The sequence below is a fragment of the Aphelocoma coerulescens genome, chromosome 14 (genome assembly GCF_041296385.1).
Source record: "Aphelocoma coerulescens isolate FSJ_1873_10779 chromosome 14, UR_Acoe_1.0, whole genome shotgun sequence".
Lineage (NCBI taxonomy): Eukaryota > Metazoa > Chordata > Aves > Passeriformes > Corvidae > Aphelocoma > Aphelocoma coerulescens.
This window is the reverse complement of record NC_091028.1, coordinates 3,901,198-3,924,964: the sequence shown is the minus strand read 5'-3', so window position 1 is coordinate 3,924,964 and position 23,767 is coordinate 3,901,198. Positions and strand designations below refer to the sequence as shown.

At 41.6% G+C, this 23,767-nt stretch overlaps 1 protein-coding gene across 26 annotated transcripts in view; it reads right to left on the bottom strand.

Moving 5' to 3' along the window:
* The window catches only part of RBFOX1 (RNA binding fox-1 homolog 1), a 1,132,467-nt gene that overhangs the window by 1,044,787 nt on the left and 63,913 nt on the right, over positions 1–23,767 (bottom strand). For 2 of the 26 annotated variants that reach the window (XM_069030276.1, XM_069030258.1), the window contains exon 1: positions 4,331–4,381. The exons of 22 other annotated variants lie outside the window; for them this stretch is intronic. The gene's annotated coding sequence lies outside the window, so the exon portion shown is untranslated. Of the gene's footprint in view, positions 1–4,330; positions 4,414–23,767 lie in introns of those variants that run through there. 2 more of the 26 variants (XM_069030268.1, XM_069030280.1) reach the window with 2 other exon arrangements.

Genomic DNA, 23,767 nt, shown 5'->3' with positions numbered 1-23,767 from the left:
AGTAAACACAAGTAAACACTAAGTAAACATCAACTACTATGCTAAAAGTTTCCAATAGCCAATCCATTTCTCTCTTCCTGCATGATTTTATAATTTTATACATTGTCTTTTGTGTTAAGAAAGCTGCTGCTTTTATTTTCTATTAGTCTCTGCTAACAGTTCAGACCATCCTTTAATACACCTTTAACAACTCATGCCGTGTTTGTTCCAATTTAGCTTTCACAGAACTTACCCCAGTTTTACTGATGGAGCATTATTATTAAAAACTCCTTATCTTTATTAGAATAAGAAAGAATCCACCAATTAAATGCCCATTTTACTACTCACCCATCAAACCCCCCAATTGTCGTAAAAGACATTTTAGTGAAAAAAGTGTTGAGTGTTTAAAGGCAATTTAGGGTATTGGCAAGAACATTTCACACTAAACACAGGGTTGGAAAAACCAAGTGGGAATGAGCTGTAGATTGACCAAATGCAGTGAGGCCTTTGCTGTTTTAACTCTGCCTCTTAGACAGAATAAAATGAAACTGTTGTACAAACACACACAGCTTGAGAGGCAAAAAGAGAAAGTGAACAGTGAATATTCTACAATTATCACCAACCCCTTATTCTGCTCTTGCAAGTAACGCCTATGAAATCAGTGAATTTATTAACCACAGTAAATTGGGATTAATATCACACCTGGGGGGGCACCAAATACACACAAGCACTGGTTAAAAGAAAAAAAAAAAACCTTCCAGAGATAAATTTGGCTGTGGTTTTATTAAAAATCTGGATTACAGTTAAGAAGCTTATATCATCAGGAGGGAGTCTGCAGACAAGTTTATGGTTTTGCTTAGAAACTTTGATTAAAAATAACTGCAGCTAAGAAGTGTCCAACTTCCAAAAACTATTAAAAATTTCAGGACTTATCAGTATCAGTCAAAACATAAGCAGGGAGATGAGATGATCCTAAACTACATTGCTTCATTCACTTATCAGACAAAAATTAATCCAGCAGGAATTCATGACCATTTCTGAGGACTTCCAAAGATAAAATCATTCAGGTCAGAGGGGAACTCCAAATCCAAAAGCTGGATCAGAACAAGTAGATCTTTGAAACCTGCCAGCAAGAGATTCCAAACCCTCTCTGGGCAACTTCTTCCAGTGATTTTTTTTTTAATTTTTCCCTGCTGCCCAGTGGGACCATCCTCCTTTTCCATTTTTGGCCAGTCTCTCATCCTCCCACTCTACACCTCAGAACAGAGCCCAGCTCCATCTCCTCAGTGGCTCCTCACGTACAGTCCAACATCTGTTAAACAAAGCCAATTCTGTCCCAGTCTCTCCCCATGGTTCATGTGTCTCAGTCCCCTTGGTGGCCCCTCTTCTGGGCTCACTCCAGGTTCCCCACACTTCTCCCATCCTGCAACAACCACACACCAGACACAGTGTTCCAGGCTGGCTCCAATGAGCAGCAGGTGAATCCTGGTTTTCCCTCAGGCTGTGCTTGAGCTGATGGAGCACAGGACACAGCTCAGCCCCTGTCACTGCCAGAGCCAACAGCTGCCCCCCTGCTCTGCCCACCAGAACCCCCAGCCAGCCTGTCCCCAGCTGGGACCTCAGCACCATTCAGTCCATTTCAGCAGCAGCAATTGGCATTTACCCTGTAAATCTCCATGAGATATTTATTCCTCCTGTTCCTTTCTCAATCCCTCCAAAAGACAGCCCTTGAGCACATTACCCGCACCCCCGTTTGGTGTCATGCAATGACATAACATCCATGGTCATGCATTCCATCACCTCCTCCAGATCACTGACAAAGATACTGAACCTCACAGTTCCACGAGGTGGAACTCAGAGGGTTCCATTTGGAGCTGTTTTCCAAGCATATGCAGCAAAAGTAGTGGAAAGTCAACAGCAGAGCTCTATTTTTTCACTTCAATCTTGTTTAAGAGATTTCACTAAGGTGCACTTTTTTGGTTAATGTTAAACCAAGCTTCTTTTAATTCAATAATAGATTAATGAATAACACACTGTCTCAGGTCAGTCCAATAAGTAGGCACAAAATTAATTTTACCAGGTGGAACAAATAGGGGTCTGTTTCACAGCACAAAATGCCAATGCAGAGGCAGGGATAGGAGCGAGTTCCACAATCATTTCAAGACAGATTAGAGCACTGGGGCACACGCTGTCCTCTGTAAATAACAGCTGCCACTATCACTGCCCTTCTTCAAATGTGCTAATTACATCCTGTTATCAAATGATGATGCAATTAATGAGGGTCACCATTTCTCTTGCACTGCATGCTCCTTTGGTGACCTAAAAGGATAAATTTCCTGCTTCTTAAATTTCCAAAGTCATGAAATACAAAGGTTCCTCCAAGCACTGCCAAGACTTATGGCTTCTTCTTGCCTGAGATGCTGCAGATCACCCAGGCCTCAAGGTTAAGTAAATGTAGCAATTTATCAGAGACCTCATACACATCTTGAAATCTCTTTCTCAAATTCAGAAGATGACATAATTTAGAGGATGTAATCTTCTTTCACAAAAAATTTTCCTAGGATTTCAAATCCTATAAATCACAGCAACTTCCTTCATTTGAGAAGATTTTGCATGGCAATTTTACTTTACACACTAAGAATGGTTTATTTGTGAACTTGACAAAGTTAACTGCTACTGCTTCTGACTTCTTTCAGGAAGACTTCCTAGTTTTCATGTTCATTAACACTGCAGCCTCCCAGGCTTTCGTGATACTCAGGACAATTAATTCCCAAGAGAGTTTCCTTCAAGCATTAAGGTGGAAACTTGGAGCTCTTAGGAGAAAGACACCTGTGGCCCTCAGAATTCTGAAACAAGTCAAAGAAAAATCTAACACATCAGCCCTCAGCCTTCCTTTCCATTAGTTCTACTTCCAGCAATAACTGGTAAGCAGTTCCTCAACATTTGACAGCTGGACCAAAAGAGTGGCTTAATACACATAAATATTTGTGGGAGAAGCAAATGGGAGTAAATATCTACCAGCACGTTGATAGATACCAAACATACCTCAATATACTGCAAATACACAGGGTGACAAAACCACCACAGCAACTCTGGGTATTCTCAGACTTTTGAATGTGCTCCCACCTTACAAGATTCAAATAAATCTGAAAGAATGCAAATCCACTCAGCATTGAGAACTCCAACTGAGAGTGAGCAGAGCTGAACTTTAAAAGCTCTCAAGAGCCCAGGGTCTGATCCCTGGGCACCTGCACTGCATTATTTACAACCAGCTCTTCATCTCACACTTCCCAAAATTTCAAGTAAAGCAACATAATGAACATTATAGAACAAGGCAAGTTAATTCAATACCAATATGTCTAACCAGGTGAATGCTTTATTTTTAACACCTCAGCCTACATAAAATGCAAGTTCTTCTGCAGTTATATCAACATCTAATATTAGGGCAAAAGCTTTGAAGCCTAACTTGCCACCACTGCTTGAAGAGACAAAGCCCCCAAGAAGCCACAGCCTAAGAAACTAGTTTGTTGCATCCACATCATCCTGCACAAGTCCTGCTGTGCCCCTGTCCTGCAGGTTGCCAGTCTACAGTAGCAGGGAGCTCACATAACCTTGGGACAGCTCTATGAGCTGTTGGAACCAGCTGGATGCGCTCACAGGCACTTAGCAGGTCCTAAGGGCAGAGATCCTCTGCACAGTCAGTGCTAGATGGTCAAAACCAGAGAAAGGGGCCCTGAGCAGCTTCTAACTGAAAGAGAAATGGCAAGTAGAGGATAAAAAAAACCAAAAGTGCTATGAGCACAACTTAACAAAAAGAACTCAGGCAAAATCAAATGCTTTGCCCAAGATCAGACAGGCATTTAGTGGCAAGAGCCAAACGCTTCCTGAATCCAGTCCAATCTCAGAACACAAAGAATCTTTGCTTTCTACTTTGTCACACTCTTTTTTCCCCCATATAAAGCTAATATATTCCCTACTTTTCCTTACAAGAAACAAATCCCTATTGTCTCCAAGAGTCCTGCTACTGGGACACCCCCAGGCCTCAGTTCCTGCAGCCACCACACAGGTGCTACACTTCCGAGTGGAACTGCTGCTCTCAGTAGCCACACATTCTGCAGGACATTATTTCCCACTTATCAAACAGTTACCCCACACCATTCTGGTTTCACATTATTATTCAAACATGGAAATTAATAATATCAAATTCACCCATTATATAACTTTTCTGACATAAAAAAAGACAACACCAAGGACAGACCTGCCCAGCAAAACAACCAAAGTGGAAGCCTGCAGGACCACTAACCCAGTGAGATTTTCCGTAGAAAAATAAGGAGTTTCTGAGTACAAATACCTTGTTTCTTAGAGCCAGCAGCAAGTACCCCCACAACCTAGTGGTTTCCACAAGAACCCCACAGCTCCGAGGGAGGCTGAGAAGCTGAAATGGGCACCTGGAGCTAAACCTGCCTGACTGGAAGCACCTGTGGGTTCATTGCCGAAACCCTGCAGCTGGTAGGACTCATTCCCTGGGAGGAGGGAGCTTGGCCAGCACCATCATCCCAAACTCAGGCCACCTGTGTCAGGAGCAGGAGTCATGGCAACACCTGAGGGGTCAAGGAGCAGCCACCACGGGGACAGCCCAGCCAGGAGTGACAGACTCCCCCAGCCAACGGTGACAGGGCCATGCAGGCCTGCAGGGACACCTGGACACGGAGGTGTTCCCCGTCAGGAGCAGCCTGCCAGGGTCTGGCCAAGGCTGAATGCAGGACGAAGCCTTAAGCTGCACCAGGGGAGGTTTAGGTTGGACGTTCTAAAGAATTTCCTTCCAGAGAGGGTGATTAGATATTGGAATGGGCTGCCCAGGTGGTGGAGTCGCCGTTGTGGGAGATGTTTAAGGAAGGCCTGGGCGTGGCACTCAGGGCTGGTTGCCATGGTGGGAATGGGTCACACGTTGGGCTTGATGATCTCACAGGGTTCTTCCACCCCAGTTGATTCTGTCAACGGTGCCTGATCATCCCAGTTGATTTCTGCAATTAAATGACAGCATTTATGGATGAGGGGAGAGCAGACACTCTCATTTATCTCACCTGCAGGAAGGCTTTAAGCACTGCCTCCCCTTCCACAGGGTCCCTGTACCCAGACAGGACCTTTCAGGCAGGGTGGGTAAGTAGATGACTAACTCGATATTTTTATTTTTTAGTCTAATTAGATAATCAGGCCCAGGTGACCATCATTACAGCAATTAACACCCTGCTGGGTGCTGCCAGGCCCATCTTCTCTTTGGAAAACCCTAATTGTATACCAGAAGCAAACTGAACTTCACACTTGCTTCAAGCAGGGCCCCATCTCTCACCATGTTCAAGTGTTACTTGGCTTGCAGGATCACGTTACTACATACAGAGGAATAATTTCCTTTTCAATCAAAATAAACATTACATGGTAGAGTATTAAGAAACACAGCACGGTACAAAGCAGTAAATTTACCATAATACATTTTGTCTGAGCAAAACAATGATGACAAACAGCTCCAAACAATTTATATGTTCCCAAGAAAGCACAGAAAATTTATATAAACATAATTCAGTCTTACTCCCTATGAATAAATAAGAGATTAGTTGATGTCTAAATTAGTATAAAAATTGCTTTTATAATAATAAACCTATCTCCCACCAAAAAGCCTCTGAAATACACTTCAATAAAAGTTCTGTACAGATTATAATAACTGATTATGTACAAGCTTCATAGCACAGAAATGGATAAATAAGAAATTAGTCACATTGGTCAGAACCAACAACACCAAAAGAAGCAGGCTAAAGATGCTAATGGAAAATAATAACAGGGTTGATTAATACCTCTTATTTTAAAGTTATTCAGAGAGTAAGAAAAGCTGCTCAGTGAAATAAGTTTAGCAGCACAATTAGAGGCATTTGGGGAAAGATTATGTGATTATGGAGAATTATCTTTAGCATATAGTGGCTTGGTACTGGGGAATATAGACAAGGAGTTTAAGGTTGGTCTTTCTAGTCCTACCACGTATATAGACCTGCAGGTAAGTGATTTTCTTACTCCTTTTATATCTCCTGTTACATTCCAAACACAAATTTTAGGACACAAGGATTGTGTAGTGGGCAACATATTCATTACTGTAATGAGTTTGACTGCTTTAAAAACAGCCAGCACCCACACCCAAGCAAGCAGCAAATCACTGAGACACAGAGTAGGGTGCTCATAATTTAATCCTGGAGTAGATCCAGAAGCACTAACAGACCTTTCCCACACTGATATTTGTGATAGTTATTAATATATTTGTTAATTAAACACACCAGCAATGGATCCAAGAAGATGGCATGAGAATCAAAACTCCAAAGGCTTTGATTTTTTTCCTAAATATAAAATGGGAAAAGTAAGACATGTCTAGTTCCATAATGAAAGATGTAAATCATTTCAGTTGGAGTCTTGGATTGCAGGGTTAGGCACAACTTCTGACAAGTGCCTTTACTCCTCAGCACTGAAGCACACAGAAGTCTCAGCACCAAGCCAGCAGTCCAGGATTGCCACATATCCCAGCCAGGAACCTGTGCTGTGAATCCTTAGACACAGGAACATGGAAAGTCTTGAACTGTACCTGTCATAGCTCATGCAAGGCCAGGAGCTGTGATTCCTTCCAAGAGCAGCTCAGCAGAAGGCAGGAAGCCTTCCCTTGCTCACAGGCAAGATGTCACTGATCAGATACTCAGCAATATTTTGTAACATTGAAAGGCAGCACTTAGTGGCTCCTGAGCATATTCAAATACTAACCTGAGAAGAAAAACAAACCCCAGTGCACTTCCAAACCTCAATTTATACAACTCCATAAACAGAAACCTCTCTAGAGGCCTTGGCTTTTAAAGAATACACACCAGGAGCAAAGCTGAAAAAGCAGCAGTACATCTTAAATGCACAACTTATTGTGCCTGTCAAGCAACAGTCACACCACAGCACTGCAGAGCTTGTCTGGGAAACAGGGTACATCTACACACATCCAATTCCATGCTGGGCACAGACAGTGCTATCGATTCTGTTCCCTTGGAAAGGTTGGATATACGAGCCTTAGACTTCACTCTCTGGATCGAGTGCAGGATGCTTTTAATATTCTAGAAAGAAAATAATAACTTACAGCAGACAAGCAGTGTGAGCAGTCAGAAAGGTGGCCTGGTTAGAAGAGGGATAAAAATCTAAATAATTACAGCACAAAAGGGAATGCCTGCCAGCCTGGAAAAGAGGAGTGCCCTCGTAAAGTGCAGCTGGGGTACCTACAAACTGGAAACATACAAACATACCACCGGGGAGTGGAAAAGAACAAAAGAAAAGAAAAGAAAACAAAAAAAATTAGAAACTCTAGCAATTTATTGTCTGAAAAAGGAGAAACAGCCTGGGCAAACAGCAAGTGTCTAGGAGTGAAATCAGTACAGAAGAAAGCAGAGCAACGATGAAAGAAAACAAAATGTTCACCAAAATAAGTGAAAAACACAAAGTCGGTGGGACCACTTAGAACCTCGTTTTTCCCCTGCAGCTGGACACACAGGCAGAAGCTGGACTTATGGGAAGGCAGCTTGGGGATTTTGTACATCCATCTGCACACACCAGAGTTATTTAACCTTCAGAGCTTTTTGTGCTCTCCTACACAGAGTGAGCACTCTCAAGAAGGAAGAAATCAAATCTGAAAGCCCTTCACAGAGATAAAAAGTTCTATATATTATTATTTCAAGCCTACTCTGAATGGCTGATGCTCCTCTCAAATGAGGACATGTTAACTACTTTAACAGGGTGAAAGAGATTTGAGTGTACTTCAGCAGAATTAGAACAATTATGTGCATTAGACTTCTGTAGGAGCTTAAAGAACTTTAATGGGATAAAGAAGAATTTAAGTGCTATGAACTATAGAAAAGTTAAAAAATGGATCATTTGATAAAGATTTAAACTATGTTAATGGATACCATAGCAATTATCTACAGAGCAAATTGCTAGAAACAGATTTTGACGAATATAATTTTCACGAATTCATGAGAAAAGATATTGCTACAGTATACTGTCCACACTTAGTGAACTAATTCTTCCAAAAACAGAATTAAATTAGCACAGATTCACCTAATACATCTAATGCAGCTTAGGTGGTTCCTAGTTCTCTCATCATCCCCACAGTAGCAGCATTTATTAAGTGACATCATTAGCAGGAATGTGCCAATGTTCTTCCTCAGCCAAATTTCACTGCACAAATTACTTCAGCATGAACAAAGAACAGATGAGAGGGGAAAATTAATTAGTTCAGTGCCTTGTTCTCTCTCCTGCATACCCACAGCAGATATAACCTGCACACACAGTCACAAGGGTATGCAGGGAGATTTCTACAGGTTTTTCTTTTCTTTAAAGCACAAAGGTCCTTCTCACAGCTTCTGAATGTGTCACCTCTTCATGTCTGTTTTTCCTGCTATGGCTCTGTGCATCAAAGGGTTGTGAGCTGCTCAGAGCTGAGCAAGATGCTGATCAAAAGAGAGGGCGAGTGAGGGGGCAATTTGCTGCTGGAGTTTCTTTGGTACCAGGTAAAGGCTTTGCGCAGAATAACATCCCTCTGTTAATCACTGGATCTGTGTAGAGGATAATCTGCTCCTCAATGTTCTCCCTTACTGCTCCCAAAGTCTGACAGAGAAAAGTGCTGGTGCTTACAGGCCAGGGCAGGCAAAGGGCCTGGTGTCTTTAGGGGGACAATGACCTGGAATTACACACCCTGGTGGGGACGTGGATGGTGAGACAGCTCTGTTAAGCATAACCTCACTCATTTTCACATGCTCACCTCAAGACATTTTAAGGGTCTTTGTTTTCAGAAGACACTGAACTCTGCCATCTGAAAATCAGACCTCTATTTTATCTCAAGTCGGACACCCAATGAGTTGGGTAACAACACCACCAACAAAAAAATCTGTCTTTTAGGAAATTCTTAGCCTAAAATTTCTAGTCAAGACTTCCAAGTTACACATCCAGCCAACATCAAACAACATGAAAAACATGTGTGACATGGAATAGAAAAACATTTCTGGTTTATAAATCTAGCTATGGTTGTTAACAGGAAATAGTGGGCAAACCACATTGTTGCTATTTCACCACCATGAAACAGAATGCTACTGAAACCTCAGTCATCCCACTTCCCAAAGAGCAATATCCATGTGGTCATCTCATAGGCACCTGCTTCAAACACATTTGGGGGAGATGTTTTTAAACAAGAAATAGATCAAATTCTGTATGTTTAACACATTTAGTGAAAGCCACACAAGTGTATTTAAATCCAAACCTTTCTTATTTGCTTAACATTATTTAATTATTCACAGAGCTTATACCTGCCTGTATGGTTTTGTGGTGTAGAACTGAGCTGAGGATCCTGCAGTGTGAGTGTAATGAAGTAAGCACAAAACCAATTAGTGCTTCATGAAATGAAGAACTTGAGTGAAAACATTTACATTTCTTCTTACATTAGCAGTCAACTAACCTGTGCCACCTTTATACACGCTTATGCATAATATATTTAGATTTTGGAGCAAAAGCAGCAGCTTTGTTTGTCATTGTCTCATCTGAATCACACTCACAGCATTATCCAGAATGTCCCCCTTGTGTCTCTCTAGTCTGTTTTTGTTACCACAGGCTAGGATCGCTAACCACAGAAGCACAGAATCATTTAGGCTGGTGTAGTGGTTTGGCCCAAAATACTCATTACTGTTTATCTTCTGTGAGATAAGAATTAGGAGAAATGCAAAGCAGGCACCAAACTTGAAAGAATAGAAAGAAGTTTATTAACAGACCTAAAAGAAGGAAAAAAAAAATTATACCACCTTCAGAACTCTCCTCCTCCCCCCACCTTCCTCCCTTCTCCCACTGACAATGGAAAAAGACAACCCTTAAGATATTCAGTCTGTTACCCCTTCCATAATAACCTTGTTCAGTCCATTTAGAAAGAGAAGTCTCTTCTTGCTCGTGCTATGAAAACATTATCACAACGAGACAGCCACCCACTTCCAAATATTGTTCAGTCCATTTAGGAAGAGGAGTCTCTCTGCTTGCGATGTGAGTCCCTTCCCCCAACTTGCAGCTTTTCCCGCAACTGCTTTCGAGGGTCCACACTTGAAGTTTTTGGGGTACAATTTTAAGGTTGAGCCGTTCAAAAACAAAAAACAGAGGCCCTTCTCCTTCCCTGGGAGTAAAGGGTCTTCCTCATCTTCATCATTAGGACTATCTCTGGGAGCATCTCTAGGAACTGAGGTTTTCTCCTTTCCCATTTGGAGCAAAAGTCCTCATCTGGTTCATCTCTCCCTGTCCAAACTTCTCATGAAATTACAGCTGCGTCAGCATCTGCCTATTGCTTACGAGTTGAACACTCCACCCCCCATATCTTCATGAAATTACAACGGGATACTCTGATATATCATAGCTTCACAACAGAATTTCAGCTTTAAGCATCTCCTCTCTCTCTTCCCTCAGGTTTTCAGCTCTTCACAGCAATAAAAGGGTTAATCTCACCTCGGCCTTGCAGCTGGAATGTTGAATTTTCTTATCGAAGTGGAAAGGGGGGAGAGCCGAGCCACTCCGGCTGCCCACGGCAAGGCAGTGGGGGGGTTCCATGGTTGGAACAGGTCCATGGCTCCAGGATGGCTGTGGCCCGGCCCATCCTGGCCCAAGCAGGGCCTGGCTGATCCCGCTGACCCCCACACGGGGCCTGCAGCCACCTGTCCCAGCGCTGGAAACGAGAGAGAGCTTGGGGGGCAGTTTGTCTGTTCTTAAGTGTGGATCACAGAGGTGGCTTAAAGAATTGTCCATATTCAAACTGGCCAGGTGATAGGTTCTACCAGGTCCCAGAGGAAGCTGTAAGCACCCCTTAGCAAGGACATCCCTTCCGGGACTATGCTTGCTAACCTATGACAGCTGGAAAGGACCTTTAAGGATAGAATCATAGAATCCTTAAGGTTGGAAAATCCCTCTAAGATCATCAAGTTCAACCATGAACCCATCACTGACAGGTCCACTACTGGGGACCATGTCCCCGAGTGCCACATCCACACATTTTACCCTCACACTGCCAAATCCACCACGAATATGTTCAGCTACACTGATTTCCTTCAACAGGGAAACACCACAAGAAATTCACACTAACCTTCCACTTCAACAAGAATAAAATATGTAACTGATTAAATCTTAATTAACAGTTCATAAAATGCTTCTTAATGTCATGTGGCACATGCATCTTATTTATCTGACTGCTCTATCACTGTTTGCACGAGGGAAAAGGCTTCTGCAGATTTTTAGCTGCTTTTCATTCTTTCTTCCTTCCATTTTCAAAGTTCCTAGTGATTGAGACAGCTGAATTTGAAAGGGGTCTATGTAGTTTAGAACTTCTACTAGACTCAGCTGTGGTTAAAAGCTTCAATACTTTTGAGAATTTATCCCAAATCATCCCAGTTTCAACTTTCAGCGTTCTACAGAGTCTACCTGACAGGTTTAGCTCTCCTCCCAGTAAAACCACCCAGGGTTATTTATAAGTTACAGACAGTTTTCATAATGCATTTGGCTGTTATTTTAAATTGTTACTGGCTGCAAATGCAGACCTGAAACAGTCACATCTTGGACAGATCAGTCTTACCAAGATTTCTTGACAGTTTCAATACTTGAAGAAACATTTTCCACAAAAAGCAAGGACTGGCCATTTCCCTTCCTGTAACTTCTATTGTGGATCCACTCTTAGAACAAAAAACGTTTCAAGAGGAAAAAATATAAGCCAAAATTCACAGCTCCACATGTGCAAACCCCACTCAAGTTGACAAAAAAATACACTGTATTGAATCTCCCACACTAATGATTGATGTAACTGTAGGTACATAAGAAAATAATAAATATGTTTCTCTGGTTTTGTCAGCTGCAAATAAGAACAAACACTGCTGTTGCCCATTCAGGTCAAAAGATAAAACATAATCAATATCTGCATCCCAACAAAATACAGAGACTGTCCTGTGTTTGTTGTGCTCCAAAGGCATAGTCTTTTCCAGGGACTGTTTTGCTGCATAAAGAAAATACCTGCATAGGAAATGTGATCTCCAGCACAGCATCTTGATGTACAAAATTCAGTAGGATTGTTGTTAATAGGGAATACTGTTTTCTTAGTGTGTTTCTTAATATTTTCATTCCCTGACCTCTTTCCACTTTCTGCCCAAGGTGAATCTCATCACAGTGGTGCTTTTTGAAATGCTAACAGCATCATAAGTAACCTAGAACATTGCATTTCTTAACTTCAATTGAATCCAAAGAAGTAAAGATGTTAGAGAAGCAGAAATTTGTGCCAAATTAGGTGCAATTCACTGCACCCAGAGAAGGAAATCATAAGCATACAAATTTTACATCTCCAGAGACTGTGTGGAAGAGAAGGAGATTACATTGCCCTGATATGTTTTTAAATAGTGATTCTTTTACATGGCATTAGCTAGGGTTTACTTATTTTAAGTTATGCTACCAGTGGTACTTTTCATGCAGCTTTTTCTGGATCCTAACAATGCCACAACCTATTACCTGAGCCAAATCTGTTGATACTTTTATTTTCTGTTACATTCATATTTGGCATCTTTCACATTTTACTTAACATTTCTTCTTTGAAATCACTGGAGTTCATCCACTAAAAATCTGCAAGGAGAAAAGCAACCCTGTGCAATAATGGGGAATTATACACACAGCACACACACACAATCAAAATCTCCTTCCCATTCAAAGAAATGGGAAACTGGCAATATTCCAAATTCCACCCCACAATAACTTTCAAAAACACATCCATTCTCTTTGGGAACTCTTGAGAATTACTCTCCCATGTTCACTTTTGCAGAAATCAGGGCTAACAAGATGAAAGCCTTGTTCTATCAGGTTTACTTGGCACTGAACAACTGTCCAAAGCACTTCAGCCACCTTCTGCTGGTCCCAGGCCACACACAGAATTCTCTCTGTGCAGCTGTACTCCTACTTTATGAAGCCTAAAATCACCAAACCTAAGATTGAAGCGCTGCACTTCTCTCCAGATGATGGTAGATACAGAGGCTTGCCAGGCTCCAAAATAAACCCAATTATCTTGTGCATTGCCCCAGCTGAACTCTCTCTGCTTCCAGGAACACAAGCAGAAGTGCCAGGTAGCCGAGTATTCAGATCATGTCATCTTCCAAGACTTAAAAAGAAAATAATTATCCTCTAGTAATTGAAAATACAAAATGAGGTTTAACATCGTGTTCTGATCTTTTTATTTCATGCTGTGAGAGGATTAATTTGCTGAAAATGGAAAGTGCTCCCAGACTGCTGTACCTGGCCCGAGGTAGCCCTCGCAATGAGAGCTGAGCCGGTGTTTGGGGAGACAGGCACAGGCCCTCAGACCTGACCTGTTTCAGTGCACACAGGGCTCAAAGTCAGGCTTGCCCATCATGTCTGCAATACAGCTCTATTCAAGCCCTTTGTTCTCACTGTGTCTCTTAATTATTCTGTGCACCAGGATAATGACCCAAGGCTGTTCAGAAGACACTTCACATTTTCCTGGTGCTGCAGAGGTGCTTTTCCAAATCAACAAGGTTTCTGTGTGCCATTATCCAACTGCCAGAGAGCAAATCTTTTCCCTTCCCTACAGAAATTCAAGATTATCCCTTAGTTAAGATTCTTGTAAGCCCATGGACAGGTTTTGACAAGACCCTGAGTTTTCTGAAGGTCTTGGGGAGATTCTGCTTTTATTATTACTTAGTCCAAGTAACCTCATCACCAGTGCCCTCATAAACCTCTTTTTTCAGGTCTGATTTAGCCCAGAAATTCAATGGCTTTCCAATTCACAGAAAACTCTAAGCAGCCCCTTCTCAAGCTCCAGGAGGGATCTTTCTGTCACCTCTGAGGCAGCAATTCGTGTTTGCTCCTTGCTCGGTGGTAATGACACCTCCAGATTCTCCTATTTCACCACATAACCCCAAGTGACTGTGGTTGCTCTCAAGGGCAAAGGAAAACTCTCTGTTCTGCAGAAAGAGCAACATTTATTTCTAACCCATTAACCACTCTAATGCAAAATAAACACGCAAATCAAATACCATCCATCACATAAGTAAATCAAAAGTAGTTGGGGGCAATTTCAGTGAATTATAATTAGCTATGCAGTGTTGTTAAAGTAAAGTAAACAGGAAGAAACCTTGGTTTGTAATGAGGCATGAGTCCTAAAAAGCATATACAAAAATATGTAGAAGCCCACGTTGACAAGATGCCTTAAGTAATTTTGTTTTATTCTTTCACTTTACAAAGCTTTACAAATGTTTGTTATGTGCATCTCTGCATCTTACATGCCTTTGGTATCTTTCAAGCCTGCCATAAACTCTTTCAGAATTTGTAATTAATCTTAGTAATTCTGACTTTCTAGAAGCAGCTGTTACATTTTCTGAGTTCAAATGCTGTCTGCAAAATGGTTTTCTGGCTCTTGAAAAATACTTCCTAGCTACCTTTTCAGGAATCAGGGCTGTCACTCCAAAGCTGTTGGGTGAAAATGTCAGGATTGCTCTCATTTTCAAAGTTGCCCAAATCACAAACCAAGCTGTAAAGCTAAAGAAACCTGCTGGAATCTCAACAAAGGTTCTTCAACACTGAAACTTTTCTGAAAAACAATGGGTTTTTAACAAGCCAGCATTTAGAAATCAAATCATGTCTCAACAAAACATTCCCAGGAGCCCCAAAAGTCTGACATGGCTCTTAGGCTCAGCCTGAGGCAAAGCAGAGCCTGCGGCTCATGTTAAGTTCTCTGTGTGCACTGGCCTTTCTGCCTTGAGTTAACAAGGACTTATTATGTGTGGTTTTTTAAATAAATAAATAAATATGTCTTTTTTCATAATTATGGACTTGTTCAGGGTGTTTTATACACATGAAACATTAAATCCCACTGAGCTTAATAAGTCCCTGAAAGAATTTCCATGTGTAATAAAAATTAGTGCTTAACATCAGGATTGCAGGCTGTCATTTTAAGCTGTCTACAGCTCTCAAGTGTTTCCTGGGCCTGACACATATAACTGTAAAAGAAATTGGAATCTGGAGCCCTTGGAATAGAAACAATGGATAAACCACTCCTTACATTAGGAAAAAAAGGGGGTTTTTCCTGAAAATGGAAGACTAGATAGGAGAGGCATTTGTTTCCTAAGTTTTCTGGGGCTGTCCCTGTCCCCTCAGTATTTATGACTTTCTGGTAACCTCTGTATTTATCCTCAGAAGTAACTTTTCTGCAGAGTTCTCAAGGTGAGGAGAAACTTGAAAAGGCTCATTTAGGAATACTTAGGGAGTAGTCTGAGGCTCACAGAGCCCTTGGTCACAGCAGCACACTCCCTATAAAATATTCCTCGCTGTAAAAATAAAATGTGATTGTCATTAGTTGGTTCTTTTACTGCAGTCAGTACAAGCCTCCTGCCACTGTAGTCTGGAAAGAAGCACAAAGCAAAGGAACTTCTATCCACTCTGCTTTAGTGTGTTCATGCCTTTCTCTTCTGCCTTCCTTGATCGCTACAATCTGAATTCAATTATGATTTCAACCCCCACACCTCCCCACTATCTTTTTGGCCCCATATTGTTCTATTTTTCTGTAGCCTGATGAATACAAAATGCACCTTGAAAGCCTGCCTGTTTCACGGGGCTTACAAAGATGAAGTGCCTATAAATGTCTTTTTTTGTTGTTGTTTTTTCTTTAATCTTTGATCAAGAGAGTGCAATGTAGAGAAGAAACAGCCTATAAACCCCATATGACATAGAGAGGGTGGGAAGAAAAAGTGTTCTCTACCCTCAGAAGAGGAGAAAAATATTCAGACTTCATACACAGGTTTGCTAATGCTAATGCTGCTAAATCTTATGCTGCCAAAAGAAAAAGCAATGAAAAGTGTTCCCAAATCACAGTTTCCCTGTATTTTGAATCTGTAGATCGTTCTTAAAAGCTACAATCTGTTTTTCATTTCTTTTCTTTTCTAGGTCGTCTCCTGTAAGACTATTCTACAGCAAGACATAAAGCACAGACTAGAAACGTATTTATTCATAAAAAGACAATAAAAGGGTAAAGAGTCCTGCACAGGTAAAAATGCACCACTGGGCTTTTACTGAGACTATCCAAGAACATCCTTAGAAACAAAGATCTTAAGAATTTGAACTCATTGGCTTTAAAGCTGACAGAAGTAAAGCACAGATCTCATCACCTTCATCTATTGAAACTCATTAAAACTCAGGTTTCCAAGAGCTGACATCATTTAGCACACAGGTCTGAGGAGCAGCTGGGCACTTAAAGGAGCGTCTGTTTAACTCCCTCAGCATGTGAATTTGTGGAAATCATCTCCAAAATATCCAACAGGGTACCAGAGGTCTAAATTAGCTGATCAGTAGTTGTGCTAATTGAAGATTCCCATAGGTTCTATCTATATCACTAAAGATGAGCACTCATGCTTTTTACTTTGGTTGCAGGTGGCAGTGTCTCATTTTCCCTAGGTGAGAATTCTGCACAAACCCTTATTTCCAAGCCACATGGAAAATGAGCCGAGTTTTAACAGCATGTGCTGCTCTCACACTGATCCTTGTCCTGTTCCACTGCAGCAGCCCCTCAGCACACCCACTCCTCCCAGTGCAATCCCTGCCCCAGGGAGCTCAGATCCTGTTCAGACACACCCTGGGACATTGGTGACAGCCTTGGACGAGGCCACAACATCTTTGTGCCAGTCACAGCATCAAGGGCAGGAAGAAAGAGCGCATGGAAAAGCTGCCAAAACAAGGGCAGAACTCCACATCACAGGGAAGTGTAAGTTTAGCAGAGTTGGATGCAGAGAATGAAAGTTGGTCTAAAGAGATCAGGTAAATAAATACCCACTATTGCTGTGCCTGCAGAGGTCATTTCCCACAATAAATCACAAAAGGACTTTACAGAGGAGTCTCTAACAGCTGTATCTGTGTTTTTTAAGAGCTCCACCTATAGCTGATGGCATTGGAAACCAAATAAACTTCCATGTTACCCTTGAATAGCAGAAGTTCTTGGGAACAAAAAAAAAAAAGAACCTACAATGGAAGGCACATGTGAATGAAAAACAGGACAAGCCTGGTAGATTCCATCTGGATTTAACACACAAAAGAGGGATGAAACATTTCTGCTAATGGTTGTTGTATTTTTCAGATCATCAGGGTTTAGTGTCAGGAGCTCATAATGCTCAGATGGATCCACAGTCTGCTTCCTGTCTCCTCCTGAATTTACAGTTGACTGGATTTGATAAGAATAAGAAGCAGTAAATTCAAGAAAGGAAGGGAAGAGAGATGCCCCAGAGTTGACTCAGCCTCCAATATCTAGATCAAATCATTATATATAGGTCAATGCTATTTCTCTCAACCTGTTGGTCAGATTGTGCCATAAATAAAGCAGATTGTCCTTAATGAAAGGTTGCCTTGAGATTTCAGGCTACAAAGCCACATGCAAGGAGTCAAGATGGAGTTATCATCAAGGTGGAAAAATTTTTTACCCATTTGTTGATACTTGATAATTTATTGATAAGCTAAGGCATCTTTGTTGCCCAGAATGTAACCAAAAAGCAACATGAAAAAAGAGCAATGAGATGTGTTTTTAGCTGTCCCCGATGACAACCACATCTTTTCAACATCTAAACCAGATTTACCACTGCCAGAGCCTAACACTTGTAATACCCAAAACTTCTTTTCCTTTCTTTATGGCAACATGGAGACCAAAATATTTTTGAAATAGGCTGTCTAAATAAGCAGGAAATTTAATGCAGATGTCGTAAAAGGCAAGGTGTTGAATTCCTGTTGAACACCAATTCTTACTGTTACATCTGTCTTTAAATATCTCTTCCAATACTTTAACTGTAAGCAGCCATTGACAAATTTGGATCAATTTTGCCACATTCAGAGTGATTTTGATCCACCTGAAATCATTGTTAACTGCAAAGAAAGTGTTTGCATGTCAACACAAAGAAAGCCTAGGGCTCATTGATGTAGGTTATGGAACTTTGATCCTCATCAGTGTAACAGCTACATCAGGTCAGAGAAATCCGTGCTGCACAAGCAGACTTCAGTGTTCCAGACCTCAGCTCCTGGTTCTGAACAGGCTCTTTGATAGCTCTGAAAAAGGCAGAGCAGGTCAAGAGAGGAGACAGAGCAAAGGTCTCAAGAAAGGAGCAGCATTTTTTCTATTCTCTATCTCGAGCACCTGACCACTGAGGCAGTGGTGTAAATCCTTCCTCAATGCATGCCAAGAACCAAAGGGGTAAGAGGGGCACAGTTCTTCTTCTCTTTCTCAGCAGAAGTAGCAAGAATCAGTGAAACTGGCTCAGCAGTTTTCAAATGTGGGCAATGAACTAATGGTGAAGAAGAAATCATTAAAGTACCTGTTTGACTACACAGAGGATGCATGAAACCCTGGTTCAATGATTTTGTTTTCAGGGTTTATGTTCCAGGAAGAAAATGTGTATTCTAAGCTCTACCAGAGGCTGGACACCCCCAGTGCCTCAGCAGGGGTCTGCAGAGGAATATTTGAGCAATGTATGCTCTGTATGAAAGCTTCAAATGAGAGGGATTTGTATTTGGGATGGAGACCTAACTGCACTGTGAACAAAGGATATTATACACAGTGTGTATGGAAAACTTTAGTGAGTCAGATCTAGTCCCCCCAAACTAAAACATGCTCAGATTCCTTTGTCATAAAGATCACACGTTATCAATAGATGTGGTACATGTTTTCACTGAAAATTGTCTGGTAAGGAAAAAAGCTCTATTTTGCAACCCACATAATTTAATTAATTTTTCCATGATCTTCACCAGAGAAGTGCTGGAAGGGCATGACATCATTTGTACTATAGGCACTGCTCAGTGCATTTTACAGATGTGCCTAGAACAGCTCATGCATTTTTAAGCATAATCACACAGGCAGAAATTGTAAAAGCCAGATTTAGTCACTTTAGAGCATCATGAAAAAGGAAAAGAAAAACCCATGCCTTCTTCCTTTTCTCTTCTTTCTTTGAAATACAAACCAACACTTCTGTGGAAGAACCCAGCAGTCCATACTAAAGTGTAGGAATCAGGACAAAAATATGGAATGCAAACAGGTTTTCCATGGAAGTGAAAATAATAATTACTTTTATTTGTCACCATTTTTAGCAGAATGAGCAGTAATCAAACATTTGCAGAAAAAGAGCCTCATTGCAGCATGAAGAGGCTCTGATGGACACTTTTTCTGCCTGCAGGGATCCCTCTTTATTCTGTGCCCAAACTGAGCTGCATGATCCTTTATGGCAGCTCCAGAAATTGCTAAAACACCAAACCAACCCCCTAGCCTACAGAGGTGACTGTCTTCCAATGCAAACATCATGACAAGGAAAACCAGAGCTCATTTGGCTGATCACAGCCAAGCCCTCTCCCCCTGTGTCGTGTTCTGCAACCTGAAAAACCTTTGCTTTGATGCCTGGGTTCTTTGCCTCTCATGATTTTTAAAGCCATAACTGCAGCAGCATTTGCCACAGGTGTCAGCAGCAAGAAGAAAAAGCAATTCCAGAGAAAGAAAGGATTTCAGCTGCACCACACAGGCTCTCAGGGCAGCAGTGCTGTGAGAACAAGCACAGCCAAACTCCTCTGCAGTCTCCTCGAGCCTCGTGCTTCTCCAATGATTCCAGGTAATCACATTAACAGCTTCAAACATTATGTAATGACATCATTCAAACACATTACTCCCAAAGGTTTGATATTAGATCAAGGAATTACCATTCCTCATGCATTTATGACAAATCTAATAGGAGGAAATGATTTGTTACACAACACAGCTTAGGTTGGTTTCTCCCATAGCAGTAAATGTCTGCTCTTATCTCGAGCTTCTAATCTTGCCTGGAGCTAAGATGCTGTACAGTAACCCTTAATTTGATGTCTGAATTAAGAGAAGGACTTTACCTGAGGTCAAGAATGGGTTACTTCAGTACCCTTTCTATGTTTGATGTACGAGTTGTTTTCCAAAACTGTTTAAGGCTCTCAGGAAGACTAGTCCTTTTGAAAGCTGATAGAATTCAGGCATTGATATTGTGTATTCTAAAAACCAACACTGGCTCATTTTTTGCAAAGAAAGAGAAACAAGCCAACCAAAAAAACCCAGCAAACAAAACCTGTCCTACAGCCCATGGATGCTTTAATATCCAGAGCTGTAAATCTGTGGATGACTACGTAGGCTGAGCACTGGAAAGCCACACCTTGCAGGTCTCTATCCAGAGGATGAATTGAAATTATCCCCACAGAAACTTCTAGAGTGCCAAAGAGACACACAGAAATGCAATTCCTGTGCCTGCACCTGCCCTAGAGAAACTTCTGTAGGTTTTGGAATTCAGAATTGCTGAAAGCAACAACTAAGTGCCAAATATTCCAGTAAAAATACTCCTCTGGTGTGCAGCACAAACAAATTTCTATCCAAAGGTACATAAGAAAATGTCAGGAGTAATCAGATTCTGGAGATTTCTTACACCTCTCAGAGAAAAGGGGTGTAATTGTTCAAAAAGTATTATTATGTAAACATTAAGTATATAAAAACCTGACCCAAGAACCATTATCTTGGTCCTGGAGGGAAATACTTTACTGTCCCTTACCTATTTACATAAAATATCCCACTTCTGTCTCCATACATAGATAAAATACAGGTGTTAATACTTGGACAAATATCTGAAGAAAAAGTTGAAAAGAGAAAATACACCTGTTTGTGTTACTGTTCAGTTTTCAAAATAAAATATTACAGTTATTTTTGAAGTTATATTACTGCCTCTTTTTTCTCATTCCATGCAGATTGGAGGGTGTATTGTTAATTTTTCCTTTGCTGGCTTTCTTCTTCTTGACTCTTATTCTCAGGAATCTTTTACTCTATCTTACAAAATGTCTTATGACTAGAGACTACTTTTCACAAGTTCCATATTTCCCTTTCATGCATCACTCATGCCTCTAAAATGAAAATTTGTGTATTCAAGTGAGAGAGAGTCAGGGACATACGGAGAACCTGTGCAGTCATCCGCCCATATTATTCATTAATTGCCTCAGAAGTGACCTCTTCCCTTTTTTTTGACTTGAACTTGCCTATATGAGGACAGAGCCTTTTCCTTCTCGTTTTGTGGCATGCTCAGGGCTATGCAGAAATGTCACCTCACGAAAGCAAAAGAAAAAGAAAAATAAGCCAGATGAAATTCAGATTATGACACTTTTTGCAAGCTGCAAGGAAATGATGATCCTTTACCTCAAACTGTCAGATGCATCTTCCCAAATCCCTCATTGCTCTGTAATGTATTACCATAGCAACTCGTCTCTGCACTGATCTAGTGCTCCCCATGGGCAGCCTGTACTTTGTCAGCACTGCCACTCCTCTGTGATGCAAGGAACACTGAGCAGTTAAATACCAAATCATTAAAGCAATGTTTCCCCAGTGACCACACTGAATCACACAAGGATTCAAACCAAAATTATGGCAGGGGAAAACAAGAATGGAGCAAGAGGATCTTGCAGCACTTGGTGTAGGAGGGAAATGAAAGCGTTGGAAAATAATAAACAAAGCAAGAAAACAACTCCTAAAGCTTGATTTCCTGAAGGAAGGAAGAGCACAGCATCACTGGGTTGTAGAGTCTGACTTTATGGATCCTGCCACTGGTACACTTCCCTCACCAGTCCTCTACTCCCAGTTTTACTCTAAATAATCCAAACCTTGATTAATATTTATCTGCTCAATGACAGCTGCCACCAAAATGGCCAACTACTGTAACTCTGACTTCAAGCACCTGGCTGTGTGTTTTGCTAGGCACAAAAAGAGGATTCAGATCAAAATCTCATTTTTCCTCCTTTGCCTTTTATATTTCTTAATCGTCCATCTTCTTATCTATGCACATAAAACTTTACATCAGCTGATGTCAGCGACCTGCCTCACCAAATACAAATTAATTCTCCCTGAGGAGAGAAGCCCTGTTTGTCATACAGCACAATATGTGCTCTTCAGACCCTTTGCAGGGCTGTTGCCTCAATGTGCCTTATCCAACATGCAGAGAACAGACTCAGAAACTTTACAACCTTTCTCCCACAATACACCAACAATCAGTGGCAAGGGTGGGGAGAAAATTACAGTTTTTCTAACTCCCACTGCTTCCCTTGTAACATCATTGTTGCAGTACACAGCCTGGAAAATGAATGCCTACTAAGGGGATTTCAGGTGCCTCTTGTCTGGACGATACAGACACGCTGGAAACTTTTTTCTTGTGTTTCCACAGAATTGCAGAACCCAAGGCTCGTTCTCAAAGAGGTTTCATTTTTAATAACTAGGATACATTACCCTGTTCCTAGGAGTACAAGGAGTTTTAGTCTTTTACAGTTTGGAAAACACACACCACTGGTCTGAAAGGGATAGCTCTGTATGCCCCAGACCGACAGAGTCAGGGTGAGCATTTTCATCCTCCCGAGCTGCAGGTGCCTCCTCCCACACTACTTGGCTAAAAAGCACATCCAGAGGTTCTCTCCACTCTCCCACGGTGATGTTGTGAAGCCGAGCTGCAGCACTCTGGATCTGACAGACCTTGACCTAACAGGGGTGGCCTGTGGTGCTTCCTGGGTGCTGTACAAAAGCCAATCCCTGCTTTCAGCTGTTCCTGTCCCACCATGGCAAACAAACATCCTCACAGCATGGCAAGGAAAATCCCTGTCTAACACCTGGAGTTTACACGTGCAAGATGGGACTCTTAGATGAGACAGAATGCTGTCTTATTAATACTAGGAGGGCCTTTCTTTTTTATAATCAAGTGTTCAGGCTGTTCTTTGTCACTGTAAAAGGTTGCTGCAGGTTTAACAGAGTCAGGATTAGGTGAATGATGGTGGTTCTGCTCTCCAAGTTCAAATTTGCCTCACTCCCCTCTGCTGGTTTTCATTCTAACAAAGCAGCACTTTGCTTTGCAGAAAACCACTTGTCTCTTCTTCATTTACTTAGAAATAACAATCTACCTAGGCTGACTGCAGAACACCTGGAGAGAAAACACCCAAACCAGAACTGGAGAAAATCCAATGCCACTCCTGTCTTCTGAAAGGACAGGCAGGAGGACAAAAGGAATGAAAGGCTCGACAGCCTCACCTCAGCACCTGGGAAGATGATGGGGGAAATAATCCTGGAAAAGATTTCCAGGCACATGAAGGACAAGGAGGACATCAGGAGTAGCCAGCATGGATCCACCAAGGGGAAGTCACGACGGCCAACCTGAGAAGGTTCTGGGATGAGAGATGGCTTGGCAGGCAAGAGGAGCAGTGGATACTGCCTGCCTTAATTCAGCAGCACTTCTGACACCATGTCCCTACCAGATCCTCGTAGAGGAGCTGCTGGTAAGAGGCTGGGTGAGCAGACTGAGAGATGGATTTAGAACTGGCTGAACATCCAAGTGCAGGGGTGGAGATGAGTGGTGCAAAGTCCAGCTGGAGGCCAGAAACCAGCAGCAATTTTGCATCAGCCTCTATGGGTACTTCCTGAAAACTCACCTGCCTCAATTTTTTCAGTTTGCTTTGTTTAAAATCCTGTCAGCTTTAGGTTCTTTTCCCTTTGCTCTTTCACCCTGTACTAAGCACAGAATGTCATGATATTAGGTCTCTTTTGCTAGAAAATACCCACTAGGCAATCAGGATTGAACTCCTTCAAATGCTGAGCCCTCTGTGAATGACATTTTGGTTGTTTTACTCATTCCCATGTTGTGGGAAGGCAGCTCTT